Here is a 12,261-nt window from a genome sequence, read left to right as displayed (position 1 = left end):
GTACAGTCATGTCATTTAATAGGGTTTCACCTCTATGAACTTAGAAGTAATGAGGAGACAGTTTGTCCTCTGAGCCCAGGTCCTCTGTTTACAGATTCAAGACTTTTCCACCACTAAATGAGAAAATGTAGAAATTCCATTGTACTCAACTTCCAAAATATCTACCTCCTCTAAAAAAGACAATTCTTTTCCAAGAAACTTGATTATAGGTGGTCAAGCACCTTTAGTTATTGGGCAAAACTGATTGAGTTTCAATTTCTGCCATTAATTGTGTGATTAAAAAAAAAAACTTTTAAAAAAGCAATCCTCTTAGAGGTTAAAAAAAAAGAAAAAAAAAGAATTTAGTAATTAAATTTCAATAAGTATCCAACCTATAGAGTTTTAAATTCTAATTATAAAGTTTACAGTTGGATTGTTGCTATAAGTCAAATTGAATTTAAAAAAAAAAACAAAAAACTTTTAAGACATGTGCCAGGCAATCTTCTAATTTTCTAGATGAGGAAGCTGGTGCCCAGTGAATGTATAAGGCTCATCTAGAGTAAGAGCTTCTGATCAACCTAATCAATTTCATATGTTGACTCTACAGTACTATTTATTTCCTATTATCTAAGGTAACATTCTGAGCTCATCTTCTGCCTCCATCACTTAATAGCCATATGTGACCCTGGTTAAGTCATTTAATATTTCTTAGCCTTAGTTTCCTCATTTGTAAAATGGAGATAGCACTTATCTTGCAGATTTGTTGTGAGGAGATGTTTATACAGCATTGTATATGCTCTTATTGTTTGAGAAAATCTTACTCAGCTTCAGAGTACACTCGAGAGGAGGAGATGGTGATCTAATTCACTTTTGTACTATGTGAACCACTTTATGATGATTCTTTTTGTATCAAATGCTGCATTGGTTCTATCATGATGAAATTAGTCAAATCTTCTCTACATTTTAAATCCTGTTCTAGCTTTTTTTAGCTTTACTACTCAGCTTCTTGAATTCCCTATATGGGCTTAAGGAATGAAAGTCATTATTAGCCTAATTGAAATACAACTAAGAAAATTAATCTGAAGGAATGATGCTACAACACCAAATTGTGTTTGAATTATCCATTATTTGGGATTATTTGTACCACTGCTCTCTTTCATTAATGTGGGTAAGTAAAACAATTAACTGCATCCAAAATCTGCAAATTGAGACATCGAGACTTGACTAAATTCTGAGTACTTGCTCTAACATTTTCTTCATAAACCAATCTGTGTATCTCTTCTTCAAAAACTACTATTATGACAAAAGGTGAGTTACAGTTTCTTTAAGTCTTCAAACTAATTTTCCTACTTATGTTACCTTTGTATTTTTCTGGTGCTTTTGAAAAAATGAAAAATATATCGACATCTCTCAGTTGCATAATTTCCTATTTATTCTCCAAACTATTTTACACAGTCCCCTAGTGAATCTAAGGATCTCAGATTATGTGAATTATTTGAAGCAGTAAGCTCATTGATCCCTCTTCTCTGCATGATATTACAAATATTCCAGCTTGCTATTTCAGGTGTTTTATCTTCTCTTAAAATGTAATCTGGCATGGATTATTGGGGAGACAGTTGAACTGTTGTTGGTGTAAAAAGGATTTGAGGACGTTTGGGGAATGCATGCTCAATATGGGTCAACAATGTGATATGGTGGCCAGAAAAGCTTAACATGTTCTAGGCAACATTGAGAGGCGTGGCAATGTTCTGCCTAATCATACCATAACTAAAGTATTATATTTAGTCCTGAGCAACATTTTAGGAAAGAGAGTGATAAGATGGAGCTCCTGGGGACCATTCCATATAATAATAGCTAACATTGATCTGGTTTCTTAAGGCTTGTTTACAAAGTATTAGCTGTACAACAGTCCTATAAGGTAGGTGCTGTTTTTTATTATCCTTTTATAGACGAGATAACTGAAGCTAAATGTGATTAATGTCTTAGGGAGGGTCACAAAGGAAGCAAGTGGCTGAGATAGGATTCAAACTCATCCTGACTTCAAATCCAGCATTCTATCCATTATGCTACATAAATGAGGATTGATTAAAAGAACTGGGAATGTTTAATAAAGAAAAGAATCAAACTGGGCATACCAGTTATCTTTAAATATTTGAAGCCTCTTGTTGAAAGAGATTAAACTTGTTCTATTTCCTCTGATTCTTTCTCACCATTGAGTGAAAATTGATGAGGGTCAGATTCAGAGTAAATATAAGGGGGAACATTCAGAAAATCAAAGCTATCCAAAAGTAAAATAATAGACTAGGTTCACTTTTATATTGCATTTTGTCCAGAATTTTAGAGTTAGGGACCTTCCAGTGAAACCTGCATTTATTTTGAAAACAAAGCTGATTGATTGGCATATTTTCATAATATTTGTTCAATACCAGCAAGATACAATTGTTCATTGAATTCAAAACTGGTTTGTATAGTAACTGTCCAAATGATTTCATAGGTAAAAAATAATTTTCATTCAATTCTGAGGACTGTTCTCATTGGATCATACAACATAGAAAACTCAAAGCTACATTAGAGATCATCAGTCTGATTCAATTCCCTTTTCTTGCTTTGTTTTCATCCTTCATCCTAAAAACAATGATGGGCCTGAACTTTGACCTGGTAAAATTTTCAGATGTGATATTTCCCTCAAATACAATGTTGAAGTGGGTGATAATGGTTTCTGAAATAAATGCTTTGGAGTTATCTATAGAAGCAATAGACGTAGCAGGTAATGTCTCCAGATTTGGTCAAGGATTTTTTTTAAAAAGCTGCTGTACATCAATCATTTGCAATTTAAAGATTTCTTCAGTTCTGGTTATATCAAGTACAAGATCCTAAAAATTTGTCCATCTAGCAGTTGGTAGGTATGCAAAGAAGAAATCTAATCATCTAGGTAAGTAACAATGTGATTTAGTGTTCTTTGCCATGGGCATATCAGGACAAACTAAAGTATCTTAAAGAAGGTGATATGTTTTAGAAATCTGTATAAATTGTGATTTGATCTGTTGAATTGCTTAATACAAACTAGGAAAGCTCAATAGAAGTAATCTGATCAATAATCCTTTTATAAAGCAAAGACTCTATAAACTAGATAATCCCTAATTTATCCTTTAGATGAATTTGTTATTTTTGTTTTTGTATTTGTCCTTTATGTAAATGTCTTCTACTATGTAATGTTCTTTGCTTCAAGAGGAGAAAAGAAGAAGCAAATATAAGGAAAATGGTTCATCTATATAGGTTTGCATAAAATTCACATTACCTTTATTCTGAACTTACTGTTTAAGTGTTTAAGTATTATTGTTCATAAAAACAATTTGACAGAATGATGTATTTATATTAAAAAGACTTTCTACTCACAAAGAAATGTGAAATTTTTATCTTAGCTCAATCTTCTATCAGAAGTCTCCCTTACTTAACAGAAGTGGTATACCTTCTCTTCATTCAGGTAAGAAAAAAGAATATTCTTTGCATACTAAAGTATTACTATTTTTATTAAATTTGGATGTATGTAAAATATTCATGAGTCATGATGAGCTTAGAAGGTAAATATCTCTGAGAGATTACATAAATATGGATTATCCGTATGCTCATATCTACAGTACCTTCTATATAATGAGCTTGCTCTTCTAAGTCTCATGTAATAGAAATAATGTATACTTTGTGGGGTACATGAAAAGAACATTAGACTGGATCCCAGGAAACTTTATTTCTAGTTTCTGTTCCTACACTAATTGTGAATTTGAGTGATCAGAAAAGTCACTTCTTCCTCTGAATTTTAACTTTTTCATCCATATTATTCTAGAGCTGAACAAAATGATTTCTAAAATTACATAATCCAGTTCTAACTAGAGTTTATGCTATGTGGTATATTTTAATCTTTAAATACCTTGAAACTCAAGTTATTGTTAGGGCTAGCTGGGAAGTCAGGAAACCTAGATCCCTTTTTCCAGCTTTTGTGATTATAGAGAAATAAGATAATTTTTTTTTATACCTCACTGGACTTACTAATCAATGTACTGGGGTCACTATAAGCAGAATGCAAAACTATCTATCTCCTGGTCCAAAATTAAGCCTTTCAGGGCATTAGAACCCTTTCATATATTCAATCTGCTCCATTTTCTGAAAATTAGATAATGCTTTCCATATTTACAAAGCACATAAGCTTAGGTGTAAGTGACTGTCTTATATGAAAAAGATTTACTATATATCTTTAAGAAGCTGCATCAGAAGATCTAAAGAAATCATATCTAACTTGATCATTCATTGGCAAAGTTCTGATTTTCTTGCAACTTTTCAGTAATGTAAGATGAAGAACACTAATCATCTTATTGTCTATTACATCTTTGGCTTGGTACAGAAATTTGTGTGTGAGCCAATGTGTTGCGTATCCATGATTTTTTACTGATCAAGATGACCTAAAACATTATTATCCTATATTAATATTGAAAGATTTCAGAGCAAAAACATAGGGAAAGAAAAGACTTTCTCTAAATGTTTATGACTCAGAAACAGAATTAAAATACACAAAATAGGACAATCATTAGATCTAATCCATACCTGAAAAAGAATCTTCTCTGTAATGTCTCCAGCCCTTGGTCATCTACTCTTTGCTTGAAAATTATCAGTGAAGAACCACCCAAAAAAGGCAAATCTGATCTCTCTTTTACGTGACAACCTTCCATATATTTAAAGATATTTATCATATCATTTACCTTTTTGCCAACACTTTCCTCCAAAATTATCACTTATTTGTTTTCCAGTCCTTTTTGTGATCCTTGTTTCCTCTGAATATATTTCAAGTTGTCCAGTGCTTAGAACTGCGAACTGACTAAACCAGAGGAATAAATTACCTCCCCATGGAATCTCTGTTAATACAGTCTAGGATCAACCTTTCTGTCTAAATGACAACTTGATTTATACAGAGTTTGCGATCCATTTAGACACCTAGATTTTTTTTATCAGAACTGTTATCTAGATACTATTCCCCCATTCTGCATAGAACTTGACATTCATTCCTACTAAATTTTACTTTATTCAATTTCACTCATTACAGCCTGTCATTTTTTCTAGACCTTTTGAAACCCTTTTCTGTAATCTATTTGCTGCCCTCCAAACTTTAGGTCATCTACAATTGCCATCTATTACTTTATCCAAGTTTTTGATTATAAAATGTTGAATAGCACAGGATTGAGAATAGTATAGTATAAACTATACTAGAGCTCTCCCTTCTTTGGGGGGATCTTTAACATTTAAGCAATTTCAAATTTAGCTGACATGCTATACTATCATATAAATCACATCTTTTCATGTTCCCCACAAGGATAATATATACATCTTTGTTTAGTGCTTTGTTAAATTTGAGTTTGTCAAATACATATAAGTACACTATCAATAAAAGGAAATGGAATCTGTCCACTGACTTGTTCATAGTGAAACCATACTGGTTTGGGGGATCCAGGCTTCTAATTTTTCACATACTATCTCATTAATATTGTATTATAGAATTTTAGAATTATACATTAACCCATATGTAGTTTAAAGATACTACTATTTTTTTTAAACTGGGGCAACTTTCATCCTGTGGCTCATGTACCAGGGGTGTGTGTGTGTGTGTGTGTGTGTGTGTGTGTGTGTGTGTGTGTGAGAGCTGTCTTACATCTTTTCCCTAGTGTTTGCACTTCTGTTAGTTGGGGATGACATGCTCTTACTAATTATTTGGCACTAGTACTTTCAGTAGCCATTAACTAGTAAGCATATATTAGGTAGCACATATTTCCCAATCATTGTGTTATGTGCTAGAAATAAAATGAAACAATTCCTATCCTCAAACAGTTTACATTTGATGAGAAGACAACAAAAATGTACATATAAGTATATATGCAGTAAAGACAGAATAAACATAAAGACTATAAATTTTAAGAGGGGTTATGAGGAGGACATTTTTGGTTTTGTGTGAGGAACAGAGCTAAAGCCATTCTCCAAGATCACTAGTCGTGGTTTAGCAGTCACAATTATCAGTTATTTCAGTATTCTAGAACCCAGGATGTAAAAATGTGAGTTGCAACCCATATAGGAAATCATAACTGAATGTAGAGGTCATGAAATTATGACTTATTATCAGTAATTTTTTTTTATTTGTAGACCTATTTTATATATCTATATACTTAGGGTCATGTAGAAAATTTCTCAGGTAAAAAGGAGTCTCAAATGAAAAAAGTTTTAAGAAGCCCTGCTCTTGAATACAGTTCTCCAGGTTTGGTGACTTTTACATATTGAGTACAACTAGATACTGCCTGAATTTTCTCTTCTTTTGGGTTCCCAAACCCTACAGACGATCTTTCATTCTGTGCTTTCTTACCCCAAGGATAATTCTCCTGGGGTGGGGGGGGGGAAACAGCAAAATAAGGGATGAGTAATTCAACATTCTCAGCTTCATTATCATTCACCCTAAGCAAGCATTCTGACCTTCCTTTCATGACTCTCTTCCCCTTATTACTTACATTAAAATGTCTTGCCATTCTCAGCATTATTCACTGACCACCATCCAAACATTCTAGTCTCTAGGGTTCTTGATAAAATTCTTACAAGAATCTTTTGTATCTCTTCTTGGGTGTTTTCCTTCTCTTCCATCTTTTACATATAACCTTTAAAATCTGAGTTTGTTAATGAGCCCTCTCTGCATCCACAGCTAATCCAATCCAATAAGCACATTTCAGCCACCTAGAGCAAGGAATACTGTTAGGTACTGGAAGTGCAAAGACAAAAAATATTGCTGACTTTCAAATTCACATTATACTAAAGGAAATATAATTATATAAATAAGTAAGTATGTGTATATATGCACATACACAAGAAAATTTAAGGAACAACTACTAAGAGAGACTCTTCCCATAAGAGTTAATTCCTGAACTGAACCTTAAAGGAAGCCAGGACTTATTAAAAAAAAAAGAGAATAAAATACATTCAAGGCATTGGAATCAGTCTATGTAAAAGCATTGAGGTGAGAGATTGAATCTCAAGTTTAGGGCAGAATAAATTGGATAACTTGACTGGGACACAGAATAAGAGAAAGGAAATAATGTAAAACAATTCTTGGAAGTATGAAAGATTTAAAATGACAAGCCTTGGAGCTTGCATTTTATCTTAGAAGAAACACAGAGGAACTGAAGATTTGTGAGCAGGGAAATGACATGGTCTTGTGTGAAGACTATTTTGGTAGCTTTGTGTGGGAAAGATTGAAAAGGAGAGGAAGTTCAAGGCAAACATACAGTTAAATAGCTATTGGAATAATTCAAGCCAGAGATGATAAGGTTCTGAAAAAGTTGATGGTTTTTATGACTAAAGAGGAAGGGAGAGATGTAAGAGATATTGTGGAGGGGAAATAACGACAATTTGGCAACTAAATGGATGAGAGAAGTAAGGAAGAGGGAAGAAGGATGGCAGAGTTAGGAGCTCAGGATAGGATAGTCGATTAGAAATACAGAAGTTTGGGAAGAGTTTTAGGGAAGAAGGAAGTTAAGTCCCATTTTAGGCATGTTAAACGTGGGACATCTATAGAGCATGAAGTTGGTGATGAGAGAGATAAGAGTTGGATCTAGAGATCTGGCTTGAATGATTACATTATCTACATAGAGACAATAATGGGCAAATGTCTTGCCCAAAGTCACAAAGTAATATGGGGTAGAACTGGGATTCAGACCCAGGTCTTCTCATTCTAGATCTGGTGTTCTTTTTTCTTCTCCATATTATTGGTGCAAAAGTCTTGATAGTGAGATGTGCCCCAGGCCTGGAATCAGGAAGATTCCTCTTTGTGAGTCCAGCCTGGCCTCAGGTACATACTGGTGATGTGACTTTTGAGCATGACTTCCCCTTGTATACCTCAGTTTCCTCATCTGTCAAGTGAAAGAAGGACATGGCCAACCACTGCTGTATCTCTGCCAAGAAAACCCTAGATGGGGTTTCTAGGAGTTGGACACAGCTGAAACTTAAAAATATAACTAGCTCATTTGAGGAAGAAAGTACAAATATCAGCCCAATGGCAAAGCTTTAGAATTGAGGCCATGGAAAGACCTGACATGGAGGCAGTCAGGATGTTTTAAGTGAGGTTGCACCAGCCATCCCCTCCATGCTTTTCAAGCACAAAGAACACCAAAGGGATAGAGATACTATGGCCGTTAATATGAGCCAACTTATTTTTCTACCACCAGCTGTTCTGCAACAAGACTTTTAATTGCAAGGGCTGACCCTTTTGGACATGAGCAGATTCTAGAATAATCAGTAAATGTCTGTCTCCGTAAGAAGCAGGAATTACGACCAGAAGACATAATCGACAGATGAGACAAAACTAAGTAGTGACTGGAGCATGGGCAGAACAAAACAAAAGTGACAATCCAGACCCTGCGAATATGAGTGGACACAGAACCCAAAGTGTTTTACTTTCAATGTCTAGGTTTTGCTTTGCCTACCAAAAAAAAGGGGGGATTTTAAGCTGGTTGGCCTGACTTTGGAGTTATATGTACCCAACCAATACTGGGTATTTTAATATAGTTGGCTTTTTTTTCTTCTTTTTCTTATTAAGATTTTTCAAATTGTATAAGGTTACTTTTATGAATAAATTTCATTTTATTACAGTAGGAATGGGAATTGAGTCCTAATATTCTGGTTGAATATATCCACATTAATCCTTTAAACTGAGGAAAGGAGCATTGTTATCCCATTGGAATAGAACTAAGAAGAGAAGAAGTCATTTCTCAAAGCTCAAAAGAAAGTTCAACATTATCCCAGAATGCTGTCTGGTATTGGGAAATTTAAAATTTCTTAACAGAATGAAAGAATTTTCTCCTATTATAGTTTCCTTACTCCTTGGGCCACAGTGAGGGCATTATAGTAAGCTAGATTTGGGTTGCCCACTACAGAATTCACACATGACAAAGATAATTGAAGAAATGTGGAAGGGCAAGGTGTGTACACAGTGATACCTGAGGATAAATGCTTTTTTTTTTTTCCCCTTTTTTTCTTTGTATCTTTAGCATCTAGAAAGAATGCTTGGTCCTTAACAAATGTATGTGCAAATTGAATTACAAATAAAATTCACCACAAAAGAGAAAAAAATCCATTACACTACGTAAAATCCCTCAGTCAGTTTATCACCTATTTATAAATTTCTGTAGAATTAACTGTGCTTTTCTTTTCCTCCACACCCATTATGCCATTCAACCTAGAACCAATGTGTGGCATTAGGTAGAGCATACCTGAATGAAGCATCTTGGGTTTTTAAAAAGCAGCAAAGGGTAAGTATTATCTTATTATGATCTCCAGGTTTTTAAAATTACTTCTCTAATTCTTTCTGATTATCATACCATGAATTCTGGCTCTTTTCATTCACACATAGCGGGGAGGGTTATTGTGGCATTTGGCAATATTTTCTCTCTACTTTTTTTGTCCCCAGCTTACAAAGAGATTAGCAAACTGGATCACAAAATGTGGATAAGACTTAAACTTGTCATTCTAATCCTTGCTCTGACTTTCCCTGAAAACTCTGCATATTGTAGGTAAGGGTTTTTGACTGATCTTCCTCCCACTATTTTGTTTTCATTTTGATTGCTTAATGCCCCCCCCCCAAAAAAAAAAAAGAAAAGAAAAGAAAAAAAAACCTGAATTGGATAGAGTTATATGTTTACATTCTAATCTTCCAAGGAGTTCTTTTAGGCCATCTATCAAAACCACTGCCCTCAGAAAACTTGTTTCATGTACCCTGATAGATTCTTTTTATGGCCTCAAACATCAAGGGCTACATAAGTTAGAGCCCTAATGGTGCTTAGTACTTCCTGGTCACCCACACGTTTGGTTTTTTTTTGTTTGTTTGTTTGTTTGTTTTTTGTCTTTAGGCTTTGAGCAACTTTTGTCAAGAGATTGAATTCCAAAAGTGACGTCTGTGGATTCCATGTTGATTCTGGATGATTTATGCAACCCAAGACTCAGGATCTTTATCTTTCAAATGGAAATTATTTCAGGATAATTTGTCCAGTTTGTAAATAAGTGTTGGTGACATATGCTAACCAACATATATTGCTTACTATGTGCAAAAAACTGTGCCTGGTTTGTATGAACTGTGAGCATAGCCCTTAGAATCAAGAAGGCAAGGTCTCAAATCATACCTCAGCTATCAGCCTTAGTTTACTTCTCTGTCAAATGAAAATAAGACCTCACTGGATCAAATAATGAATATAAAGAGCTTTGCAAATCATAAGCTTCTACATTGATATCAATGTATCTTCTCTTTTTTGATGGAATTCAGAGAGAAATGTTCCTGAGACAAATCTTTGTCCTGCTATTATTATTTCATATTTGTTCTGCAAATTATTGTACAAGTGGATAAAATCATTGCTTTCTGTAGTTGAATTAAAAGTATTGGGACAGAAGCTCATCTGAAGGAGGGTCATCCTTGGCACAGCCCAAGGAACTAGCTGTTCAACCAACAGGTATTTATTCAGCATCTTAGGCACCATGCTGGAGAGGTAGGTACCTCATCCTGCTCTCACATGATTTAATCTCCTCAGCTTAATGAAAATAACACTACTATGGTACTCCTGCTACTACCACCACTGCTACTACTACAAATACTACTGTTGATACTGTTGATAACTCCTGTTGATACTATTACTGATACTAATACTATCCTCTCTCAAGCAACTTAAATATAATAGAGGGCAAGAAAATATATCCACAAGTAATGATGGTTTAAAAAAAAAAAGTGTGACAAATCAGAGATAAAGTGCTGTAAGAAAAAATCTGAAGAGTAAGAGAACTTTCAGACATGGTAGATCTAAAGACTTCATGGAGGAGTGGCATCTGAGGTAAGTCTTGAATTAAGAGAACGATTTCTGCAAATAGAAATGAGAAAAGATTATACTGTAAGCATAGGCAAGATGCCTGTTCCAAATGCTTACAGGTGAGAAAAGGCACAAGAAAATATGGCAACATCTGATAGTAGAGTTGGACTGCCAATGGATAAACATAGTATAAAGTAAGGCTAGAAAAGTAACTGTAAGCCAGATTTTTAAGAACCATGAATGCCACATGAAGAAGTTTGTGTTTTGTCCTAAAGGCAATAGGGAGCCACTCATGTTCCTTGAGAACAGGTACTATGTCATGGCCATATGTTATACCTCCCCTAGCAACAAATACCGTACTCTGCATATGGTAAGTACTTAAGTGCTGTTTATTGAATGTAATAGGGAAATGACCTATGTATTAATAAGATTATTTTTATAATTATGAATTAACTTGTGAATTCAAAGGAGAGACTGTGCAAGAGCATATGGTTTTGAACCCTTGGTATCCATGGCAATGAAAGATAAGGGCAGTGTGATGCAATAGGAAAAAACAATGAGTTCTGATTCCATTTCTGACATTACGTATATAACCTTGAGCAAGCCATTTAACTTAATGTGGCCTTCAGTATACTTCTGGGAATTGAGGTCAGACTAGATGATTTCTGAGGATTCTCCCAATTCTATAACTCAGTGATCCTTTGATTATTAAGGAATAATGTAAAGGAGGAAGAAACTTTTGGACAAAGCCTTGTAACTTAGTGAACAAGAACATGAGCCAGCATAAGAAGCAGGTCAAGGATTATAAATACTAAAAAATGGATGTAGCAAAGAATTGGAAACTGAAGGGATGCCCATCAATTGTGGAATGACTGAATAGATTTTTGAATATAAATACAATAAAATAATACTGTACTGTGGTGTGATGTTTGGTCATTTGCACTTGTATCCAACTTTCTGGGGGTTTTCTTGGCAAAGATATTAGAGTGATTTGCCATTTTCTTCTCCGGTTTATTTAACAGATGAGGAAACTGAGGCAAAGAGGATTAAGTGATTTACTCAGGGTCACACAGTGCATAAGGCCAAATTTACCTCGGGTTTCTTGACTCCAGGCCCAGCACTCTATCCACTATCCTACCTAGCTGCCCTTTCATCATGCTATGAGAAATGATAAAGGAGATGATTGTTTCAGAGAAACCTAGGAAGATTAGTATGAAGTGGTTCAAAGTGAAGTGGACAGAGCCAGGAGAACAATTTACATAATAATAATATTATGATAATGACTGATCAATGACTGAGCCATAATTCCAAAAGATCAATGAAGAAACTTGCTATGTACCCCTAAAAAGAGAGCTAATGGATTTATTTTGCAGTTTAAAGCAAAATTTTATTTTTTATCTCTCTTTTCCTT

Source organism: Sminthopsis crassicaudata, chromosome 1 (assembly GCF_048593235.1).
Source record: "Sminthopsis crassicaudata isolate SCR6 chromosome 1, ASM4859323v1, whole genome shotgun sequence".
Classification (NCBI taxonomy): Eukaryota; Metazoa; Chordata; class Mammalia; order Dasyuromorphia; family Dasyuridae; genus Sminthopsis; species Sminthopsis crassicaudata.
This window is presented reverse-complemented; position numbering follows the sequence as displayed.